The sequence below is a fragment of the Pleurodeles waltl genome, chromosome 5, assembly GCF_031143425.1.
Source record: "Pleurodeles waltl isolate 20211129_DDA chromosome 5, aPleWal1.hap1.20221129, whole genome shotgun sequence".
NCBI lineage: Eukaryota > Metazoa > Chordata > Amphibia > Caudata > Salamandridae > Pleurodeles > Pleurodeles waltl.
Genome location: NC_090444.1, coordinates 1,471,320,393 through 1,471,344,952, shown reverse-complemented (window position 1 = coordinate 1,471,344,952; position 24,560 = coordinate 1,471,320,393).

Below are 24,560 nucleotides of genomic sequence, written 5' to 3'. Positions count from 1 at the left end.
ACGATTGGGACCACTTCAGTCTACCACCTGTGATGCAGGATAGACGCAGCTCAGCAGGAAAGGGGATCCACGCAGCCGGTCGTCGTCGCAGCTGGTGCCTGCAGAAGCAGGGGAGTGACTCCTTCACTCCAAGGGAGATTCCTTCTTTCTTCTGATGCAGGCTGAAGACAGACTGTACTCAGAGGATGCACAACCGGGGAAATGTTGCAGTTGCTGGAAGGAGCCGGAAATACAATGTTGCAGAAGGCATCTTGGTTCTTTGTTGCAGCTTGTAGGATCCTGACGATTCCAGATGCAGTTTCTTCTGTCAGAAGTTGAAGTATTAAAGTAGAAGGTGCAGAGGATTCCTGCTGGAGTCTTGCAATCCGAATCTGAGGAACCACCCAAAAGAGAGACCCTAAGTAGCACTGAAAGGGGGATTGGTCACCTAGCTGGGTGACCACCTATCAGGAGGGGGCTCTGACATCACCTGCTGGCACTGGCCACTCAGATGCTCCCAGAGTTCCCCACCAACCTTGAATCCAAGATAGCAAAAGCCAGGGACACTCTGGAGGAGCTCTGAGCACCACCCCTGGGGAGGTGATGGACAGGGGAGTGGTCACTCCCCTTTCCTTTGTTCAGTTTCGCGCCAAAGCAGGGACTGGGGGTCCCTGAACCGGTGTAGACTGGTTTCTGCAAGGATTGCACCAAATGTGAACTTCAAAGCATTTCAGTGGCTTGGGGAGGCTACCCCTCCCAAGCCTGTAACACCTATTTCCAAAGGGAGAGGGTGTAACACCCCTCTCCCAAAGGAAATCCTTTGTTCTGCCTTCCTGGGCTTGAGCTTCTCAAGCAACAGGAGGACAAAAACCTGTCTGGGAGGTACCTGGAAACCCTCAGAAGGCTGTAATGGCAATACTGGGGGTCTTATAAGGAGCCCCTAGAGTGCATGGAATCATACAGCCAATGCCTGCAAAAGCCTTAGGGTATGATTTCAACATGTTTGATACCAAACATGCCTATGTTTGGAGTAACCATTATGTAGCTGGACAGAGGTAGTGACCTATGACCAGTACACGCGTAAAAATGGCATCCCCGCACTCACGAAGTCTGGAAAAATGGGCCTGGAGTTTCATGGGGGCACCTCTGCTAGTGCAGGGGTGCCCTCACACACAGGTATTTTGCACCCTGCCCTCTGGGTTAGAAGGTATGCCATAGGGGTGACTTGTAAGTATCCTGGTGTAGTGAAAATGGCAGTAAAGGGGTGCTTGCACCTTTTCACGCAGGCTGCAATAGCAGTCCTGCAGAAGCCTTTGATTGGGCTCCCTATGGGTGGCAAAATATATGCTGCAGCCTATAGGGATCCCCTGGAACCCCAATGCCCTAGGTACCTAGGTACCATATACTAGGGACTTATAAGGGGGCACCAGTGTGCCAATTGTGAGTGAAATACAGAGTTTCGGGAGAGAGAGAGCATTATCACTGGGGTCCTGGATAGCAGGATCCCAGTGAACACAGTCAAACACACTGACATCAGGCAGAAAAAGGGGGTAACCATGCCAAGAAAGAGGATACTTTCCTACACTAATGGGTTTTAAATTGTGACCTAACTCATTAATATTCATGAGGTAGGTCTATATGTGATTCCCATTAAGAATCACTATCTACAGTTTGTAAGTTGTGTTACATTAGGTATTGCAATTTCCAAATTGTAATTTGGTCAAAATCGCAATTAGGAAATCTCAATTCCTATTTTTTTGCACATATGGCTGTAGGTTATTTAAAGGGATACGTTTCTAAAATAGTGTTAACAACTAGAGCTCTACCTAAGTGCAGTAAAGTGCATAGTGTGTCTTTTGTTGTGTGAGAAGGAATTATTTCAGAGTTAGAGAAACTCAAACAATAGGGAGTGATCAAGGAAATGGACAAACAGAATGGTTGGCATATGTGGTAGCAGCCAGGAAGGCAAAGGCCAACTTAGATTACGAGTTGATTTGAAAGGTGTAAACAAGAAGACAATTGCTGATAGGTACACTCTACCAAACATTTCAGACATGCTGTGTGGTCTGAACCACAGATCTCACACCAGCAGATCATCAAATCAAACTTGTTGATCAATCTAAAGATATGACAGCCTTTATGGGACAGTTACACATTCAGGTTACCTTTTGGCTTAACATCAGTGGCCTTGGTGTTTCAGTGAACAATGGAAAGGGTCCTGAGAGGTTTTAATGGAGTCAGCATATATCAAGATAACATATTGATCTTTGGCAGCAATGTTAGTGAGCATGATTTCAGAGTGAAGTTTGTTTTGAGGAGGCTTAATGGAGTCGATTTGACTATCAAAGGTGAAAAATGTACTAACAGGAGAAGGCATTGAGACAAAAGGTAAGCTCTGTAAACACCATACAACATTTGATGTCACCTACTAATAAAGAACAGCGCATGCATTTCTTCAGGATGACTGAGAATTATCACAAGTTTGTTGAAGGGTTTGCTGAAAATGAGGCATCTACTAAGAAGGAGTGAGAAGTTTATTTAGAACAAAGGGTGTGAAGATGATGTACTGAATTTAAGGAGAAATTATATTCCGCTCCTAAACTGAGGAGTTTTGATCCCATGGCCAACTCTACTCTCATAACTGACTCCAGTCTCAAAGGAATATGAGCAGTACTACAACAAGGTAAAATAGAGTGAGAGAGGATTATTAAAGAATCCATGTATTCATTTTCAATTTACATAAATGTCACCATTCCATCTATAACAAATGATTAACAGCATTATAACACTGTAGTTCACCGCCTTTCATAAGCACTTGGGTGAGGTAATTGAAAATAAAAAAAATTCCTTTACTTGCCACTTCTTTTCCTGTACAATATCCACATCTAGTCACAAAAAAGTGGTATTTCAAAAACTGCAATTATCCAACTCTTGCCCCAGATCAATTGGTTCCCTTTTCCTATTGCATTGGTGCACATCCTTCTCATCCACTTTTGTTCACCCCTCTTCGTCCGTTGACTATCCCAACGATTGAGTGTCCCTCTCTTTAAATCTAGACAGTAATGATCCCCATGTGTGCAAGCCTTCCTCCAATTTTTCATCTTTTCGTACTGGCTTAAGATGTCCATCTTCTGCCACCACCCATTCCCCCACATCTTTCTTCCAGTGGTCCACTCTGGGTCCAGTTTGTCCCATCCAAGTAATAGCCACTCTACGTGTTGCTAGCAGTAGCGTCAGCTGTGTAAACCTGTACTCCATCTTTCTCCCTTTGCCGATTGTACGTCTCCCAGTAAGCCCACTTCAGGGTCCCTTTTATGACTTAGGCCCTCATTACAACCCTGGCGGTCGGTGTTAAAGCGGCGGTAACACCGCCAACAGTCCGGCAGTAAACAAAATTGAATCATGACCACGGCGGAAACCACAAACACTTACAGCCACTTTAACACTCCGACCGCCACAGCAGTAGCAACAAACACCGTGGCGGTAACCACCAACAGCCCGGCGGAAGACAATGTACCACCCACTGTATTATAAGAGGCCTATCCGCCACCTTTTCCGGGGCGGTACCAACGCCATCAAAAGCCTGGCGGAAACAGTGTTCTGAAGGGAAACGACCCACCTCTTGACACTCAAGGAAGAACCAGGACGCCATGGAGCCCGAGCTGCAGGCCTTCCTCATGCTGGTGTATCTGCTCATACACCTGGAGCACCAACGTCGGCCACGACGTCCACGGTGACTACTGCACCTAGCACACAGGGGAGGAGGGGAGGAAAAAGAGAGTGACACACACACGTGACACGCAACACCCCCACCCCCGCACTCAGCCCCAACACCATACACAAAAACAGATGCAACAACATTACATACACACCCCGTAACCCTCTGGAATAACGCAAGGACAAAAGGAATGGAGTCAAATGAGTGTAATATTACAAATAGTTAGAAATACGTTCAGAATCAAAAACAGTATTTACAATCTATACAATATATACAAAAGGCGGGACAATGGCCACTCAAAATGTCCGTGGCCCACCTGGCCAAAACACATAGGCCAAGCCCACACTTGACTCCTGCCTCAATACGGAGAGAACACTGTAGGGGCATCAGGTCGAAAACACACAGGTACCTCATGGGAACAGGGAAGGGGGGCACCTCAGCCAGAAGATGGTACAATGCCACTGCTCCTGCAGGGGGCTCCATGCCCACTGCTTGGTCCAGGGGAGAGCAAAGCCACAGTCTCTCAAGTGGGTGGTTTGCCCACTGCTTGGTCCTGGGGAGTGCGAGGCCACAGTCTCTCAAGTGGGTGGTTTGCCCATTGCTTGGTCCTGGGGAGTGCAAAGCCACAGTCTCTCTAGTGGGTGGTTTGCCCACTGCTTGGTCCTGGGGAGTGCAAGCTCACAGTCTCTCAAGTGGGTGGTGTGCCCACTGCTTGGTCCTGGGGAGTACAAAGCCACAGTCTCTCAAGTGGGTGGTTTGCCCACTGCTTGGTCCTGGGGAGTGCAAAGCCACAGTCTCTCTAGTGGGTGGTTTGCCACTGCTTGGTCCTTGGGAGTGCAAGGCCACAGTCTCTCTAGTGGATGGCTTCTTCCACTGGTTCTGGAGGGGGCCTTGTTCTCAGTGTGCTTCATCCTGGGAAGGAGGGGCTGAGTGGATGCCTTCTTCCACTGGTTCTGGAGGGGGCCTTGTGCCCAGTGTGCTTCATCCTGGCAAGGAGGGGCTGAGTGGATGCCCTCTTCCACTGGTTCTGGAGGGGGCATTGCACCCTCTGATGCAGATCTTTTGGAGTGCAAGGCCACAGTATCTCACCTGGGTGTCACAACGACAGGTTTTGCAGGGGCCAGGACGCACTGCAGCCCATGTAGTCACCACTACACACTGCTCTCCGGCGGTGACGGCTGCTCAGTGTATGCCAGTTGCCCTGCAGGTGGCGGTGCAGACAGTGGTGGTGGTAGCCTCCAGTCCTTCACCTGCAGCCTCGGACGTCTGCCACTGGGGCTGCTGCTGCTGGCAGTGATGCTGCTGGCAGCAGGGCAGGTGGCGGTGCTGGCTGCGGTGCAGGTGGCTGTGCTGGCTGCGGTGCAGGTATCGGTGCAGGCAGTGGTGGTCGTAGCCTCTAGGCCTTCACCTGCAGCATCGGACGGCTGCCACTGGGGCTGCCGCTGCTGGCAGTGGTGCTGATGGCGGCGGTGGCAGGTAGCGGTGCTGGCTGCGGTGCAGGCAGCGGTGCTGGCTGCGGTGCAGGTGGCGGTGCTTGTCCATAGTGCAGGTGGCGGTGCTGGCTGTTGTGGTGGTAGCCTCCAGGCCTTCACCTGCAGCCTCTGATATCTGAAGTGCCATGGCTGGTGTTCTGTGCCCCTTCCTGCCCTTGGCAGATGGTGGTGTCTCCTTGCTTCTGCCAGATGGAGTCTTTGACTTCCCCTAGCTGGTTGGTTGTGCCTCCTTCCCATTGCTGGCTGCTCTCCCCTTCTTGCTCTTGCCAGGTGGTGGACCCTTCTTGGCCTTGACAGGTGTTGCTGGTACACTGGCTGGGCTGACGGGTGCCTCCTTGGAGCCTCTCACAGCTGCAGAAACCACAGTGGCCGTGGACTGGGTGGCTGAGGTGCTGGGCATGATTCTGGACACCCTGGCCCGAGGTGAAGGACGGGGGGGATGGGTAGGGAATAGGTCAATGTTGGTAGAGGAAGAGGGAGTGGTTGTAGGAGGTGTCAGTCTGCTGTGTTTGGCTGCAGGTGCATGGGCTGGATGCTGTTGCGAGGTGGATGGTTGTTGGGTGTGTGTGCAGTGGTGACCAGGGTGGTGTGGATGTCCCTCAGGTCTTTCCTGGTCCCCAGGTAATGTCCCTCCTGCAGCCGCTGGGTCTGCTGCAGGTTGGCCAGTATCTGGCCCATGGTCTCCCGGGAATGGTGGTATGCTCCCAGGAAGTGCCTCATGGAGAGTCGGTTCCCTGGGCCTGTCCTCCGCCTGTTGCACAGCAGTCCTCCCAACTTCCCTGTTGTCCTGTGCCTCTGTCCCCTGAACCGTCCTGTGTTTGTGAGGTTGCCTGGGGTCCCTGTAGTAGTGGACACACTGCTGATTGACGTGTCCTGGGACAGAGGGATGGGCCCGCTGGGTGGGTGCTGTGGTTGTGTTTCCTAAGGGGGGGAGGCTCTGTGGTGGTTTGGGACTGTGGCTGGGTAACCGAATGTCCAGAGGTCCCTGATGGGCCAGGTTGGTCATCGTGATCCAGGCATGCAGAGCTGCTGTAATCACTGTGGGCCTCTTCAGGGGGGGTACTGGATGTGGCTGGCACCTCCTCTCCGGTGACGTTGAGTGGGGGTCCTGTGGGGATGTAAATGCAGTGTTATTGTATCTGCGTGTTCCATCTTGTGCATGGATATGTTTCCCTCTATGGTTGTTATTAGCAAGGCAGCTTTGGCTTGTGTGAGTTGTGCTTGGTTTGGCTAAGTGATTGCCACTAGTGTGCCTGCTGTGCTGATGGGTGTCCATGCAGGTGTGTGATGGGGGTCCATGCATTGTTGTTGCATTCAGGGCTTGGTATTGGGATGGGTGGGTTGTGATGGTGGGGTATATGTGAGGTGGTGGGGTGATGGGGTGAGGGTAGGGGTTGTTGTTTATGATGGCATGCAGGTAGGGTGTGGGATAAAGTGTTAAAGATTTGACTTACCAGAGTCCAGTCCTCCTGCTGCTCCTGCCAGGCCCTCAGGATGCATGGTCGCCAAGACTTGCTCCTCCTATGTTGTTAGTTATGGGGGAGGAGGTAAGGGTCCACTGCCAGTCCTCTGTACAGCTACCCGGTGTCTTGCTACCACGGAACGCACCTTCCCCCGTAGGTCGTTCCACCTCTTCCTGATGTCATCCCTTGTTCTGGGGTGCTGTCTGCCATAGCTCCATCTTCCTAGCAATGGACATCTGCTGCACCTGTGATCCGAATAGCTGTGGCTCTACCCAGATGATTTCCTCCACCATGACCCTTAGCTCCTCCTCTGAGAACTTGGGGTGTCTTTGTTGTGCCATGGGTGTAGTGTGAGTGGCATGTGTGAGGGTGTGTGGGATAATGTGTTGGGGGGTGTGCTGTGAGGTGTGTGGATGGTGTATGGGTGATGGTGTTTTGTGGCTCAGATTCAGAGGGTGCTCTTGGCTTGTCTCTCTCTTACTTGCCAAAATGTTTGGGTCGTTAAGGGTTGTGGGTATTGTGGGTGTGTGTTTTATATTGGTGTGGGTGTGGTGTGTGTATGTGTGTCAGGTGTTTGTAGTTTGAATTGTCCAATGTGGTGTAGTTTTGTTAATATGTGTGTATTTTGAGCACAGCAGTGTGTACCGCCAATGGTTTACTGCGGTTGAAAGACCGCCTCGATGATTCGTGGGTCATGATGCTGTGGGCGTATTTCTGTTGGCGTAATGGTGTGGGTTTTGGTACTGCCAGTTTATCACTGATCTTTGGTCTGGTGGACTTGTGTGGGTGTCTGTATAGTGGCGGATTTCTCTGTGTGGGTCATTATACCTGTAGCGGTATACCGCCGTGGTCACGGTATGGTGGTGGCAGTCAGCATGGCGGTAAGCGGCACTTAACGCCATTGTTGTAATGAGGGCCTTTGTGTTGTCCAGGGTAGGAAGCTAAATTATGTTATCTCTCCTGCATGGGTGTATGCTCATGAGTCAAGTATGAAAAAGTGAGACAAATGGCAAGATTGGAGGACTAAAGATGTTGAATTAATGAAAGGCAGGAACGATGGTTTGATGCTAAGAAAGCTGTAAAGAAAACAGAAGTAAAAATAGGAGACTGGCTTACGATAAGGGAGCCTGTGTGCGAGGAAGGGAATCCCAAGTTCTCAAAGCCCATCAGAGTCATCAGGATATTCACCAATCTGGTCAAAACAGAGGACTGGTATTTCTAGAACCTAAAGAGGATAGTAGGTTTCAAAGGTGTAGCTATAAAGGACAGGAAACATGACAAAGAGGTTTGTGTGAGAGAGGATAATGACCATGAGAAAAGTGAACTTTTCCCTGCAAGGAGGAGTAACAGGGATGTGAACATTTCCAAGTATTTGACAGACTATGCAATATGACCTGCTACATACTTCAATATTCATTTATGCTTTCTCATTTTTATGTTTGCATTTACATTGTTGCATGTGTTTCCTGTAAATAGTTATCTGTGTATTTACTCTGACTTGCCAACATTGCAAGATACAATGTTGTATTCACATGATCTCAGACTGTAATCTGAGAACCTCTAGCGTAGTTTGAGAAGGAAGGCGTGCAATGTTGTGCATATCTCTTTTAGAGCTTGTATAATGGAATACTAAACTACATACTAGTAGAAGGAGGAATATAGAGGTGAATGTGGTGATGGAAGGGAGCCTGTGACTTGAGCTGCTTGGCTGGCAGTTTCTCTTCTGAAAAATAAACTTATGAAGTTGATTCAAGAAATCTCTTGTGATCTCTGCATGGCAAACATATGAGTTGCTTCACTAACTATCATTGGGACCAAGTCCAAGATGGCGCATTGCTCAGAAACAAGTAAATGGTGTTTGGTATGAAGTCTGCCGTCAAACTGTAAACTTAAGCACTAGCCAAGAGAGCAACACCATAGGTACCAGTTATTGGTGACTGGGATGAATTAGGGCATGGGTACCCACAAAATATTTTACCTGGGGCAAAAAAGTTTAGTGGGTGATGTGCCCAATGGCTGCATTGATGGCAGCAGAGTGGAGTGGGGCTTGGGTGGGGGAGAGAGAGGTTACAGTGGGCATACGGGAATCAAACCCTGTACATGGTATGCCCACTACATTAAGACCCTAGTCATAGATTTGCCTATACTGTGTTGTACTGTATCTGAATAGCTATCTCTTTACCACACAATGGGGAAAGTATTTTCTGCTTGATATTGCTACTCTGGGACAATCAAGTGTACAAAGGAAGTAATTTGTTATTGAGTTGGAAAGAAATACATTTGCACAGTGTGAAACCAGAAACCTGGGATCAATCCTGCCCTGTCCAGTTGACCAAATTGAGCAATCCTAAGCAATTGTGTTATTTCACTTTCCCTCCTTTTGCTTCATTTTCACAAATAAGACACCTTGAAATACATGAGCTCAGGATGTGTGCTATACAAAACTTTCCTTTGTCTTTGATTCAATAAACTGTAATTCTGTCCATGTACAGTAACAAACCAGATCACCCAGAGGGCCCACACAACAGCTGAGTTGCCTCCTAGTTTACTGTTGGCATTGTTGTCAGGGAGGGGGGAAGCATGAGTACATCTAAGTTTGTTTTTTAAAACTATCACTTTTAAAAAAGAAAACTTCGGACTGCACTGATGTAATCGTATGTACTAAGGAGAAACACTACTGCATGTTAATACAATGCACTTTTTTGGATTTTGACTTTTTCCAATGTTAACTTTTCAAGATGTCATTAAAATGAAGGTGTTCTTAAAGTTAAGTGGTGCAAGACACCTCCTTTTTTCTTTTCTTTTACTTCAGTTAGCCTGTAAATAAATGTTTGTCCATTTATTTACAATCTTTTGGAATGTTAGTGCTCTGTCAAGTAAACAGCAGCCCAGGCATGCCGGACACCTGGGAGCTGCATGAAAAGGTCAGAAGGGCAACAAGCCCTCCCCCCAACCCCCCGCAGAATGTACTTGGAGTATGACGACATTAGGGTAAAAGTGTTCAAAACAGTTCATTTAAATTACTAGCTAACTTTTTTAATTTTTCACTAGTGGTGCTTATTGATTTGGCTGTTTGTGATTTATCTAAGATTTTGGAAAATGCCTGATTATGTGATATAATGAATAGGAACCCAAGATATGATTACATTATGTTTTGATATGTTAGAAGATATTTTCCTGATGTATGATGGATTTTCACTACTAGTTGGGTTACGTATATATAAAAGGGAATATGATGATGCACACTATACAAAGTGTAAGCCTACTGATGTGTTTTTTAAACAGATATTCTGAAGGATTTTGATCAAGAGAAACTATTTGTTTTACAATCATTCATGATTCGAATAGGTGAGTGAGGTTATTCCTGTAGGAAAACTGTGAACTAAGGGGCATATTTATAATCCCTTAGCGCCACCTTGTGCCACATTAACGTCATTATTTTTTATGTTAAAGTGGCCCAATGAGGCCGAAATCTCTTTGCCGTATTTACAGGGTGCATTGCGCCACCCTGTAACCCTTTGTGCTACATTATGCCTGCACCAGGCACAATGTATGCAAAGGGGGCATTCCCCGTTAGTGGAGCCGGAAAAATGTCTAAGCAAATCTATGAGATTTCCTTGCGCCAATTTTTACAGCACTTTTAACGCCTGTTTAAGAGCAGGCGTTAAAAGGGGGCATCCATTCTTTAGAATGGGGCCCTATGTACTCTGCAGGAGTAGCGCCAATATCTTGGGGCTACCCCTGCAGAGTACATCAATAGCATCATGAGAAATTACTCTATTGCCCCCTACCCTGCATATTTTAAATACGGCGCACACATGGTGGTGGTAGTGGGGTGCTAAGAGGCGCAGGGAAAGTGACGCTGCCCTCAGTGCAGGGCCACTTTCCATAAATATGCCCCTAAGAGTGCAGAGCTTACTCACTTTCTTGTGCACTTTATGTATATCATACTCACTTAACTGTCTATATTTCAGTAGATAGTGAGGAAACTGACTTTTGCATCACAATGTGATTTTTGTTGTATCACGAGGTGCGCTTATGGTTGGATGTTAAATTACTCACATGTGTGATTTATGGTGTATTCTTACTTTTATAAATAAATGTACAAGTCCCTTGATACCTCTTGTCTGTTTGTATGTTATAACTAACACGGTGGAGGGAACTGTTGTTCTTAATGGATATACAAACTTATATAAGTCTATTTATCATATGGTTTTATAGCCCTGATGAAGTCAGTTGTGATAAATACATACTGGTGAGAACAGATCTACTACTGACTGAATAATAAACAAGCATTGGCAAAGACAATAGGTTCTATTGGCTTTGTCAATGTCTTTTAGTCATGTTGTACAGTAGAGAAATGTGGTGCAGAAGAGAGTGAAGTAGTGGCATAGAGTGGACTGGCATTGAGTGGTGTGGAGTGGAGAGACATACAGTAGCATAGAGTGGAGTGGCGTAGAGTAGAGTAGAGTGACATGCAGTAGAGTGGCATATGGTAAGGTGGCATACAGAGGAGCTGTGTGCAGTAGAAATAGAGTGCCATAGAACTGAGTGGCATAGTGTAGAGTAGAGTAGAGTAGCATAGACCAGAGTGGTATAGATTGGTATGGCGTACATAAAGTAGCATATAGTTGAGCAGTGTGGAGCGGAGTAGAGTACAGAAGGGTGGAGTAGAGTAAAGTGCCATAGAGTGAGCAGCACGAAGCATAGTGGAGTAGAGTACAGTAGCGTATAGTGGCAATGTGTGGAGTGAAGTGGCAGAGAGGGGAGTGGCACAGAGTGGGGTGGCATAGAGTGACATAGAGCGGTGTAGAATGGCATTGAGTGGAGTGGAGTACAGTGGAAAGGAGTAGAGTGGGGTAGAGTATAGTAGCACAGAATGTCATAGAGTAGAGTGTGTGTACAATAACAGTGGCATAGAGTGGAAGGTGTAGTGTGGCATAGAGAGGCATAGAGTGGAGTAGCTTAGAGTGGTGTAGACCGCTATTCTGTGGAGTTGAATTGTGTTGTAGAGAGTGGAGTGGCGTGAAGTGGAGTGGCATTGAATGGTACAGAGTTGAGTGGTGTGGAGTAAAGTGTCATAGTCTGGGGTGTGATAGACTGGAGTAGACTGGTGTAGCGTCGAGTGGTACAGAGAGGTGGGCAAAGTGTACAGTGGCGTGGAGTAGAGTGGCATAGAGTAGAGTGGCATAGGCTGGGGTAGAGTGGCAATGTGTGCAGGGGAGTGTCATGAGTGGTGTAAAGTGACAATGTGTGGAGTGAAGTGTAGTGCAGGTGATGGAGTGGTGTAGAATGGAGTGAAGTGGAATGGAGTGGCATAGAGTAGAGTGGCATAGAGTGGGGTGGCATAGAGCGGAGTGGCGTGGAGTGGCATGGAGTGGCATAGAGTAAAGTGATGTAGAGCAGTGTGGTGCAATGTGTGCAGTGGAGGGGTGTAGAGTAGAGAGGAATGGCGTGGAGTGGTGTAGGGTGGAGTGGCATAAAGTACAGTAGAGTGGAGCAGAGTGAGATAGAGTGGAATGGCATAGTGTAGAGTGCAGTAGTATAGAGTACAGTGGAGTGGTGCAGAGTAGAGTGGAGTGGGTTAGAATTGAGTGTATAGGGTGATGTGGCTGTGAGTGGCCTGGAGTCGACTTGTGTAGAGTAGAGTGGCATAGAGTGGAATGGAGTAGAGTGGAGGGCATAGAGTAGAGTGGCATGGAGTAAAGTGGCATAGAGTCAGTGGCATAGGCTAGTATAGAGTGCAGTAGAGTGGTGTAGAGTGGCAATGTGTGGAGGGTAGTGGCATAGAGTGGCATAAAGTAGAGTGAGGTATCGTGGAGTGGTGTAGAGTGCAGTGGAGAGGGACAGAATGGCAGACAGTGAAGTGCCATAGAGTGGTATTGTGTGGAGTGCAGTGGAGTGCATGTGATGGAGTGGAGTAGAGTGGAATGGAGTAGTGTAAATTGTGTATAGTGGGGTGGCACAGAGTGACATGGTGTGGCATAGAGTGGAGTGGTGTGGCATAGAGCAGAATGGTGTAGAGCAGAGTGGCATAGCGTGGCATTGTGTGCAGTGGAGTGGTGTAGAGTAGAGAGGAAAGGCATGCATAGAGTAGAGTGCAGTGGTACAGAGTAGAGTGGAGCTGCGTAGAGTACCCAAGAGTGGAGTATAGTGGCATAGAGTGGAGTAGCGTAATGTACAGTACAGTGATATAAAGTAAAATGGAGTGGCGCAGAAAAGAGTGGAGTAGTGTAGAATAAAGTGGCATAGGGTAACCTGGCATAGAGTGGCCTGGAATGCATGGAGTGGACTAGTGTACAGTAGAGTAGCACAGAGTGGAATGTCGTAGAATAGAGGGCAAAGAGTAAAGTAGCATAGTGTAGGGTGGCATAGAGTGGTGTAGAGTGGCAGTGTGTGGAGGGGAGTGCCATAGAGTGGCATAGAGTAGAGTTGGGTATAGTGGAGTGGTGTAAAGTGGCATATAGTGAAGTGGCATAGAGTAGAGTGCCATAGCCTGCCATACAGTGCCATAATATGGACTGGAATGAAGTGCATGTGGTGGAGTGGCAAAGAGTAGACTGGAAAAGAGTGGAATGGAGTGGAGTAGATTAAGGTAGAGTGGGGTGGCATAGGGTAGAGTGGTGTGCAGTGGCATAGAGTGGAGTGGCGTAGATTTGAATGACATAGAGCTGAGAGACATAGTGTAGCATGGTGTGCAGTGGAGTGGTCTAGAGAAGAGAGGAATGGCTTAGAGTAGATTGGAGTTTTCATATAGCAGGGTGGAGTGGCATAGAGTACAGTAGAGTGGAGTGGCAGAGTGGAGTGGCACAGGGTTGAGTGGAGTGGTGTAGACTAGAGTGGAGTAGAGTGGCGTACAGTAGAGTGGCATAGAGTGGAGTGGTGTGAAGTGGATTAGAGTGGTATAGAGTTGTGTGGTTTAGAGTGGAGTGGTGTAGAGTGGAGTGGCACAGAGAAGACTGGCATTGAGAATAGTGGTGTAAAGTGGAATGGCATAGAATGGAGTAGCATAGAGTGGAGTGGAGTGGCATGAAATAGAGTGGCATGGAGTAGAGTGGCACAGAGTGGAGTGGAGTGGCGTAGAGGGGAGTGGCGTAGATTGGAGTGGCATAGAGTAGAGTAGCATGTAGGAGAGTGGCATGGAGCGGAATGACATGGAGCATAGTGGTATACAGGAAAATAGAATGGTGTAGAGTGCATATATTGGAGTGGTGTATATTAGAATGGCGGACATTAGAGTGGCATGGAGTAGAGTGGCATTAAGTAGGTAAGAATGGAGTGGTATAGAGTGGATTAGGGTAGAGTAAAGTGGAGTGGCATGGAGTGAGGCGACATGAAGTAGAGTGGCATGGAGTAGTGTGGTATGAAGTAGAGAGGCATGGTATACAGTGAAATAGAGCAGAGTGGCATTCAGCACCTTACAGTGGCTTTGTGTGGAGTGAAATGTCATCAAGTGGAGTGGCGTAGAGTAGAACTGAAAGTTAAGTGGCGTAAGATGGAGTGAAGTGGTATAGAGTGGACTGGCATTAAGGTAGAGTGGCATATAGCGGTGTAGAGTGGAGCGGTATAAAGTGCCACAGAGTGGAATAGTGTAGAGTAAAGTGGCATAGAGTAGAATAGTTTTAGATTTAACTAAAGCTTCAATAAAGGCTGCAGATAGGGTGAGAGCAACATAAATAAGAAGTTCCAGGAAAAATAACTAAACACATAAAATAAAAACAATTAAAAAATAGTGTGTTGCAAAAAGACGAGGTTGAACAAAGACAAGAAAGAGCATGTGTACTTCTTCCATGCTCCAGGGATAAGCTAACACAAGAAAAGAAAGGAATCCTACAGGAATGAAAACAACTACTGGTATGCTGTGGGCAGGTACATCTCACAGCACACTGCATGCACTGTGCAGGCGAGACCTCAAAGGAAATTGTGATATTAGAAGTGACTGGAACTTTATGTCCTGGATTGTGATATGGAAGAGTGCTCAAGGGCGATTATATGAATCCGTGGCATAAATCTTTTGTGGAGTGTTTAGGAAGCCTCTACTTTTTGAAGCACTAACAACTTGGTAAACAGGATGCACTGAACATTTCAGACATAAAAGAAGCGTGTACTCTTATTTTATCTTAGCTACCTATTTGAACAAATTAGCATAATATTCTCCTCTATTCTGTACTCATATATTTCAATTTTTATATCATTCTTTTATGCAGCTGTTGGATCAGGAGAGATAATATCTTCATCACCTTGAAAAACACTGGTTCACGAACTGATGAAAGGGGGCCATCCACAAAGCGAGTATCTGTGGCAGTATCAGCTGAGGTTTTACTGCAACAAAGTATTACATACTCGTATGGATCAAACCTTGCCTATTTCTTTTTCACTATGCTGCCAAAGTGTGACTTCTTATAGAAATCTATTATGAAACTAGTCTAGTGAAATATTTAGGGCATGTATTATGTTTGACATATGAATATTTGTCTTTCTCTTTAAGGTGCCGTGGGCACTGTGCCTGACAACCATTCACAAGCAGAGGATAGCAGGTAATATTAGGAGAAAATTAAGCGGAGGATAGCAGGCAAATGTAAGAGAACATCCTATATTTTTCCAAGCAGCTCCCAGCAACCACCACTACAGAGGAAGAGGAGGTGGCGGAGACATTGTTGGAACCACTCAGAAGCCATCATCAAAGACCACCTCACACAAAGGTCAGACGTCTTCCTCCAAGGTCATTCTTAGAGATTGTTACACCCCAGCCTCCAGCTAAACAGCCATGGCTGCTTGTCCCAACTACACAGGACTCACACGTTCATTTCTACAAACCTACAGTTACCTTAATTGACTTACCTACAATCTCCTTCCATGTCACTGCAACTTTGACCTTCTTTCAGTCATTTGAGGGAGAGAACAAACCTGGTTAGGAGCAGTTCTCATTCATCAATCCCCAAGAAACGCCAAAATGGCAAATCTCTCTGTAAGGGCCAATCTGCTGGCCATGTCAAATGGCTATGCATGTCGTGGTGGCATGGCCAAGTCCTGTCTCCAAGAGGATTGGATTTTTTTGGACAACAGTTGTTAGAAATAGGGTTTCTGGTTGGCTAGGGTATGCACCTAAGCCAGGCAGAACCCACCCACTCTGGTGAGGGTGACTGGGTTAAGCACCCAGGATAACCCCTGCTCACCCCCTTGGTAGCTTGGCATGAGTAGTCAGGGCTAACCTGGAGGCAATGTGTAAAGCAATTGCACAACACACGTGACACACTATCCCCACCACAAAGGAAACACAACACCAAGTTATGTAAAAATAAACTGTATTGCACAAAACATCATCAGACCACACATAGCAAGTATCAGTAATAACCTTCTACACAAACAGTTGTCAGAACATTACTCAGGTACTATTACTCTGTGAAAAACAACAGTAGTCATAATAAAACACATAGGTTACTGGTTGTCCTGCAACGTAAGTAGTAGCCAGGTTGTCATTATTACAACAGTGCACTAAGCAAATGAGAAGTATCAGTATATATGTCCAGACATCATCATGTAGGCATAGTGAGGAAAAACACATCTAGACCCTCATTTTGACCCTGGAGGTCCGAAGATTACCAGGGCCGCTGAGGGGGTCTCAATGCCAAAGGGCCGGCGGTGAAGACCGCTACATTATGAGTGTAGCGGGTTGGACTGCCAACCTACCACGTCCCCGCTTGTTCTGCCAGGGCGGTTGGACAGCCGGGTATAATGAGTCGGTTTTCCACCAGGGTTTCCGCGGCAGTAGCACCGCCACAAAAACTCTGGCGGAAAGGCTATCAGTGACAGGAAATTTCTTTCCTGTCACTGGCAGTTGACTCCCCCAAACCGCGTGCACTCCCAATACCCCCACCCCTCTTCCATACTAACACCCCCTCTCTTCTTCCAGTAAGCACCCCCTTGCCCTCCCTGCATACACGCACATGCACACCCACATGCACCCCTCATACACTCATTCACCTGCACTTACATTCAAGCATTCACTCACACACATCCATTATCGCATTGAATCACACGCATCCATACTCTCAGTCACACAAACATTCCAACACGCACTCACTTCAACAATCATACATGCATTCAAACACCCATACACACACCCATACACACATATACACATATGCATACGCACATGCATTCAAACATGCATTCAAACACCCATTGACACATGCATGCACACACACATGCACACTTACATTCATACACACATACACACTTTCATTCCAGCACACAGACAGCACCCACTCACATATGCACACAGAACACCGTGCCCACCTCCTTCCCTGTCAGACGATCGACTTACCTTCTCTGACGAAGAGGTCGTCTGGCAGGAAATAGGCGTTTTCACCACCGGCAGCGCCCCACCATCAGGACACCAGCAGGCAATATTACAGGTCGTAATACGGCTGGTGGAGTCCTTGTGGTAGGGTGGGGCCAGTGGTGGAACCGCCCATGCGCCTCCAACCGCCAGCATGACTACTGGAGGATTTCCGCCCAAATTGTGGCAGAAATCCTTCACCACTTGTAAAAAGCACTGGCGGTCTTCTGGCACCCGTGGCTTCGGTGATCTTCTGAAAAGACCACTGAAGTCATAATGAGGGCCATAGTCTCCTAAAATGTTCCATACATGGGTAGAATGTCCTGGGACAATAAGTGGGGGTGGCTTTCCCTCAACAAGACCATTCCTCCGTTGAGGTCTCCTGATTGTCCTGCAAGGGTTAGTAGGGGCAAGGGCCCACCGAAGACCAAGGCCTTGGTCTAGTGCCGCTGTGCAAAAAGGGGGGGGGCACACATGACCCCCCCTAGCCTGCCAGGAGACCTCCCTGGTTCTCCCAAGCCGGGTGGAACACTCATTGCTGCTGGAACAGCCACCTTCATCCTCGCGGTGCAGCTGCAATCTTCCAGCTCCCTCATCAATGGGGGCTGGATGGTGCTTGAGCCTCCTGGCTCTAAAAGTGCAAAGCACCGCTCTTCTGCCCATCTGGTAGGCCTGCTTACCTGGCTAGGCGGTGGGATTCCTCCAGCTGTTCGCACTGGGGGGACGCACACCCAGAGCCTTCCAGGGCATCTCGGCCAGCTCTGCTTTGCCCTCTTGGGCAGCTGCCCTGGCTCCTGTCACTCACCCACACCCAATCTAGTGCACAAGTGAATCTCCACAGTTGTTCCGGGCTGCAGCTGTGATTCGGCAAGGAACGGTGCCTGTGTGCACCCAGGGGGCATGCTCCTGCATTTTTCTGTCCCTCGGGGGTACTGATGAAGTGTGCACTTCGTGCTCTTTACAATGTAATTGACCCACCCGAGTCACGGCAGTGAGTTGCTGGCAATACACAACGAAGCGCTCAAGACATGCTTCCAACGCTAAAAAGTAAAATTGCTCTTCCGTCACAAAATAAAGAGCTAAGAATGTGCTCCGTACCAGAAAAGGGAAGTGCTCTTTACAGCACTGAATACAGTGCTCAGAATGCACTCTGTGCCACAGCAAGTCAAGTGCTCTTCCTGCACCCCTTCAGGGCAGGGAAAAAGGTTGTAAGGGAACAGGGGGGCACACCACCCAGGCCCAGGAGACAACAGAACTGGGACACAGTGTGGTAGGGCCGACTCCAGCAAGCTAGCGCAAGAGACTGCAGTCAGTGGCAGTTACTGGTGAGTTCTTCCAGCAGCCTCCTGTGTCCAATGTAGAAGTCCAAGAATGTCTGAAAATGTGGGGGGAAATCCCCTGTACTTATACTCAGTTTTCACAACTGTTACAAAGTGGGGAGAAGAAGTTCCAACAAGTCCTAACTGGTTCTAGGAGTGTTCCCTCTCTCCTCCAGCACAGGCTCCAGACATCAGTGGGGGGTACACAAGCACTTTGTGTGAGGCCAGGGTACAGATTTACAAATGCAGGTGTCACCCTCCTCCCCTTCTCTCAGCCCAGGAAGGCCATTCAATATGCAGAGGTACCTCTGTGATACCTCCATCCTCCCTGTGTACAGGTGGTCTGAAAAGTATGCACAAAGCCCAGCTGTCACTCTGCTCCAGATGTGGATTGGAGTCAAGCTGCAAAACACCAGAGTCGTAAGCACAAAGAAATGCCCACTTTCTAGAAGTGGCATTTCTATAATGGCAATAAAAAATCCACCTACACCAGTAAGCAGCATTTCTCACTACCATTACAACCATATGAAACCTGCCTACGCTTTCCCTCATAGATCAGACAATAACCCCTAGACAGAAGGCAGGACATTCCCAATGCAACCCTATGAGAAAGGCAGCACTCACAGCAGTGAGAAACCAAATAGGCTGTTTGTCACTACCAGGATAGGCCACGAAACTAGGCACATGTCCTGCCTTTTACATGCATAGCACCCTACCCATAGGGCTAGCTAGTGCCTACCTTAGGAGTGACTTAAATGTAGTAAACAGGGAGGTCCAAGCCTGGCAAGTAAATTTAGATGCCAGGTCCCTGTGGCAGTAAACTGTGCATGCAGACCCTGCACTAGCAGGCCTTAGACAGGTTTGAAAGGCTATTTGTGTGGGTGGCACAAGCTGCGCTGCAGGCCCACTTGCAGCATTTAAGTTACAGGCCCTGGGTATAGGGATACCACTGTACAAGGGGCTTTCAGGTAAATTAAATGCACCAATCAGGTGTAAGCCAAGTTTAAAGGGGAGAGCACATGCACTTTAGCACTGATCAGCAGTGGTAAAGTGCCCAGAGTCCTGACATCAGCAAAAAGGGTCAGAAAAAACAATAGCAGGGGGAAGGCAAAAGGTTTGGGGAGGACCCTGTAGAAAGAGCCATGTCCAACAACAGTCATTTGTGAAGGAGGATATTTGTGACACGGACTTGACCATGCATGAGATTGTGGGCAAAATTAAAGAAATCTCTCAGGTGTCTAACAAGCAGACCTATGCCTTGGAGAACATTGAGAAATGTTAACAAGTCAAGGCAAAGTTTCACCATGAACACCTTTGTTTTTTGAAGGAGAAGAGTGCAAGACGAGATACATTGACCATAAAGATGTTAAAGGCAAGTCCAATGTCATTCTGCAGGGCAACGTCATGCAGATTGCTCAACTGAGGAAGGCTCACCCCACCTACAAACTCTGAAGGTAACACACCTGCAACACCTACACTAATGCTGAATTGATTTAACAATCTAATAGTGTCACAATAGTATGATTTATAACCGAACAAACATTAGAGCTGTGAGCTAATCAGATTCCAACTTCAAATGATAGTCAAATGTGTCAATAAATAATGTAAAATATGTGAAACATGCACCCATTGCATAGTGCTACATGGATGGTCAATCCCCTGTGACGAAAATGTAAGTAAGTAGCCATATCAACATCGTATTGCCCATATGAGTACTACTACAGTAGTCAATTGCATCCAAATTATATAAGTTGCCCAAATGGGTACTCATAAATTGATCACTTACATCCACTAATATGTGGAACATAGAGACTTACTTAATCATGTACTGGGAAAACTCAGTTAGTGTAACATATCTGAAGTACAGTCTCAATGGGCAAAAATGCATTAATTAAAAGAATTTTTTTATAAAACATTTAATAATGAGCTATAAGGATCATACAGTCCAAGCACTATCAATATGAAAAAGAAAATTGGTTAGCTTCATGAGAGTCTTGATGTCTACAATGAGTTCTCCGCCAACCAACTGCTTGAAAAAATAAAATCAGTTAAAACCTGTACACATGTCAATTTATTGAACTATATTGACCTGTACTGTGATCTGCAGCGGGCATCCTGAATATGTCAACATGTTTCTATGACATACCCAGGTTTCTGCTCAATTCTTCCTTTGTGTTGAGGCCCTAAAGCACGTTGGTTTCCAACTCTATAATGAGCAATGATTCCAACATTCTAAGTGTCACTTTCTAATTTCCTCCTCTCTCCAGTTGGGGGATTCTATCAATAGCAATAATATTTTCTTGACACTGTGGATGGTACTGCCTACAAATTGTCTCCTGAATGGGCACACTAAAATGTAAACCACATAATCTAATGTGGAAGACAGATGTTTGGTAAAGAGTTTACTCTTTCCCATAGGTGTGTCGTACTTACTCATGTAGCAACTGTACCAGCAAGCTTTTTACTTCCCGCACCTAAAGAAACAATTTCAGGGCAAACTAGTTAAATCTGGTCTCCTTGATTTATGATACTACTCAGTTTGTCCCTTAAAAAATGCTTATACTGAAAGAAACCCTGGAATAGTCCAGAATTTCCCTAGGGAGCACCGGATTGGTCTTCCAGATAGACCAGTGCTTCCCAAGAATCCTTCTGATATCACTTGCTCTGTTATTATAAGTAATGATAAATCTTATTCATCAGTTCAACATATCTTCCTTCCTCACTTTGGGGAGGAACTTGCCCCACTGCCATCTCTTGTACAGACAGTTTCTGCTAAGGGAAGTCTCCCTAAGAACACTTCTCAGTATGTAGATTTCTTTCTACATCCTTACCTTGCCTAACTACCACCATATATTAAAGATGTCTGATTTTCCAGCTAGATTAGTAGGTATCATTTGGGAACATTATTTTCTTCTGCTCACACTGGACAGGAGTAGCTTGTATACAAGCATTAAACACAAACTGGGGATGGGCTCCTCTAGGCACTTCCTGAGACACAGAGCACTGTCCTGCCTGATTCACAATGAGATGCTGCTAGAACTGTTATATTTCTGTTTGACTAATAATTACTTTCTTTTATAATAACTAACTATATCAAGATGGTGCATTTCATATGAGTTTTGTGTTGGCAAATTTGTTTTCTGAACTGATGTGAGGACATTCCTATATAGGTTTTGGGACATGGTCAGGTAATTGTAAATACAACACGGTCACTGTGACAGTTGCTTAAGAATTTTTGTGAGGGTTCAACCCTTTTAATCAAATTTTTTGAACTGCATGTCACGGCTCAGAGTTCTACCGGAGGACCCGTCACAAATTATTTGAAGTTATTTGTATTGAAGCTGGGGGCCTCTCTTCTTGACCCATTTTGGGTTTTTAGAAGGTCAAAAGAACAACAGGCTGTAGAATGATGTGATCAAGAGTTGGAATAGAATAACCCAGAAAATGTTTAAGATCCTCTTCCTGTGTGTCATTTGTTGTTTATAGTGATAGGGGGAGATCTCCAACCCAAAACAGAGGTCTCTGTATAGGACAGGGAGGTCCCCACATCACACAAAAAGGTCTCCGTCCTTGGTACAGAAGGTCCGTCAATCATGCAGAGGTCTCTATAAACACAAAGATGGTGGTTAGAAGTTAAAGAGGGTCAAATTGTATTATAAGGAGCTGCATTTAAAAAGTGAAACACGCATGTATGCATACTTCTGTAACTGAGGAAAAAGAAGAGAGGGCCCTCAGGTTTGCCTGTAAACACTTTCTCCTTTTTTTTTTATGTGAGCGTCTTTCTTGTGTGGTCAGCATGCATGTGAGTGGTTGGTGTTGAAATGAGCTTCACTTGCAGATGGTTGGTGGAGTCCTGTCTCTCCACACTCTCCCTGCTTGCATTAGCAGGTGTATACAAACTATGTGAAAGTGGGTTACTGGTTGACTGGGGTGTGAGCCCTGGTCTAGCAGCAACCACAATCCATTTCAATGTGAGACATAAGCTAACCCTAAATTAACTTCTGCTCAACCCTCTGTTAGCTTGGCACAGAAGACACAACTTGGCAGCAGGCGTAGACCGCATGATCTGCAGCTAGCTTGCTCATAGGCATTCCCCTTCCCCTGCTCCACATGCTCTGCTTCCGGTGCAATTGGCAGCAGTCAGCGGTGTGCAGTGGAGCGGCATGCACAGGAGTGAGGAGCGAGATAGCTGGCAATGAGGATCCAGCGGCATTGGTTACTGGGCAATAAAGAGAATACGGTCTCGGCTCCAGATGGAGGTGTTGGGCTGGTTTGATCCAGCTTGCGAGAGGCTGAACAGAAGTCTTTGCCATTCAATGCGAGAGAAAGAGAGCAATCCGAGTCCACAGGCACAGATGTGAGTGAATTCCAGCTGCAAAGAGATGGAGCAGGTCGCCACCCATTGCCTTGGGGGCTTCTCAATTGTGAGGAGCCTATCTTTTGGTAATCTCTCTGGGTGAAATAATGTGGAAAAGAGCCTGATTGAGAGCTGATTGGGAACTCAGAAATCAGAACAAGTGGAGTGAAGTGAGGGAATGGAAGGAATTTAGAGCAAAAAATGTAAGACCCGAAGAGGGGACAACAAAAGGAAGACACAAAAGGTCAGCCATAGAATGCGAGAGCAACATCTAAAGGGATCAGCTGCTTATGGCACTATTACTCCTCTCCTAGAAATCAAAAATATGCACTATTCAGGCTAGGTCGGCGGTGGCTTGTGCAGATTGTATTCAACAGATGAGAATGGACTCCCAAACTGTAGCACTGATGAATGCCAGCAGGGCAAGTACCCAGTCAGAGAGAGAAAAGGAAACTGAACCTGAGGGGCTCTGTGTGACTACGGAGCTTGATTCTCACACTCCAGGCAATCTCCACTTAACAGAGTTGATGGTGGATATCAATATTGGGAAGCAAGCAGGGCTCACAACGGAGACTCTAATCAATGAAATAAGGCCTAAAGACTATCCTCTCTTTGTGAAATAATCCAAACTCTGTCTGTGTAAGATGATGTAACTCTCTGGGTCTTCAATCAACGATGATGCTGAGTTTTGAACAAGCTCACAAATCTTAAAAACTCTTTGTGGCATCGAGTCACAGAAGCAGACATATCTCAAAACTCAGGGGGCCCAGGTATCCATAGAACAGCAATCTAAATTGAAGGTGTTAGTGAGGTCCAGTTTCATCTGCTCTTAAATGTTGAAGAAGCTCAGGATTTCTTGCCCAAGATGTAAACTTATTTGTTCTGCTAGTTTATAAAGGTATAGATATCTAGATAGTCAATAGATGGAGGGGTAAGAGCAAGGGGGTCCCTCTCTTTCTGGGAGGGTGAGCAATACCAGGTGCAGGAACATTGCACTATACGCCTGGGGTGGTCAAGCAATTTCTCCTCTTTTGGTTCTTGGGGTTTGTAGGTCATGAAGTTCTGGGTGGTGTGTTCAGGGTGGGGGAAGCAAGTTCAGTAAAAATGAGCAGGTCTAAGGAGAGTATCAATGTAATTATTCAAGGTTGAGAAGGGAAGTGTGTGTATGAAGTACCGTATGATTATCAAATAGTTTATAAAGTCATGGTGTTCTCATGTAATGCCATTGGTGTTTTGAATAAGCGCAAATATGGGGCTATAATGAGCTGGTTTCCCTCGTTTACTCCAGAAGTGTTTTTATTCAGGAGACAAGTCTTAAAAGTAACAACTCAAAACTTAATATCCCCAAAAAATATTCCCATGTATATTTCACTTCTGCTGGGGTCACAATGCAAGTAGTGGCAACTTATTTAGATGGATCTATTGATTGGAATGTGAACAATGTAATTAGGGATGCAGGAGGTAGATGTCTCTGGTTAAAGTTCTCAATTCAGTATTCCACTTTAAATTTGGTAAATTCTTACAACCCCATTTCTGATTATGTGGGACTATTGATACAGCTGTACAATCTCGCTACAGGGGCAGAAAAGCCCCTGACTTTTGTATGCAATTTCAATTACATTCAAGATATGAACTTAGATACATCGAATTGGTCTAAAAAAATAGTAAAAACCAAAAACTGCACGTGTTGTCGATACTATAAAGCAAGATTTTCAATTAGATGATCCTGGGCATATAGACCACCCATGTACCCCCCAATTTACTTGTTTTTCGTGCTAATTTAATGGAGCGTCATGATTAGGCTCAGAAAATCAGGTGGGGGGAAACAGATTTCTGATCATTATGTAGTACTAATCCAGTTAGATTTAGAAACTCAAAGAAGAGAGAGA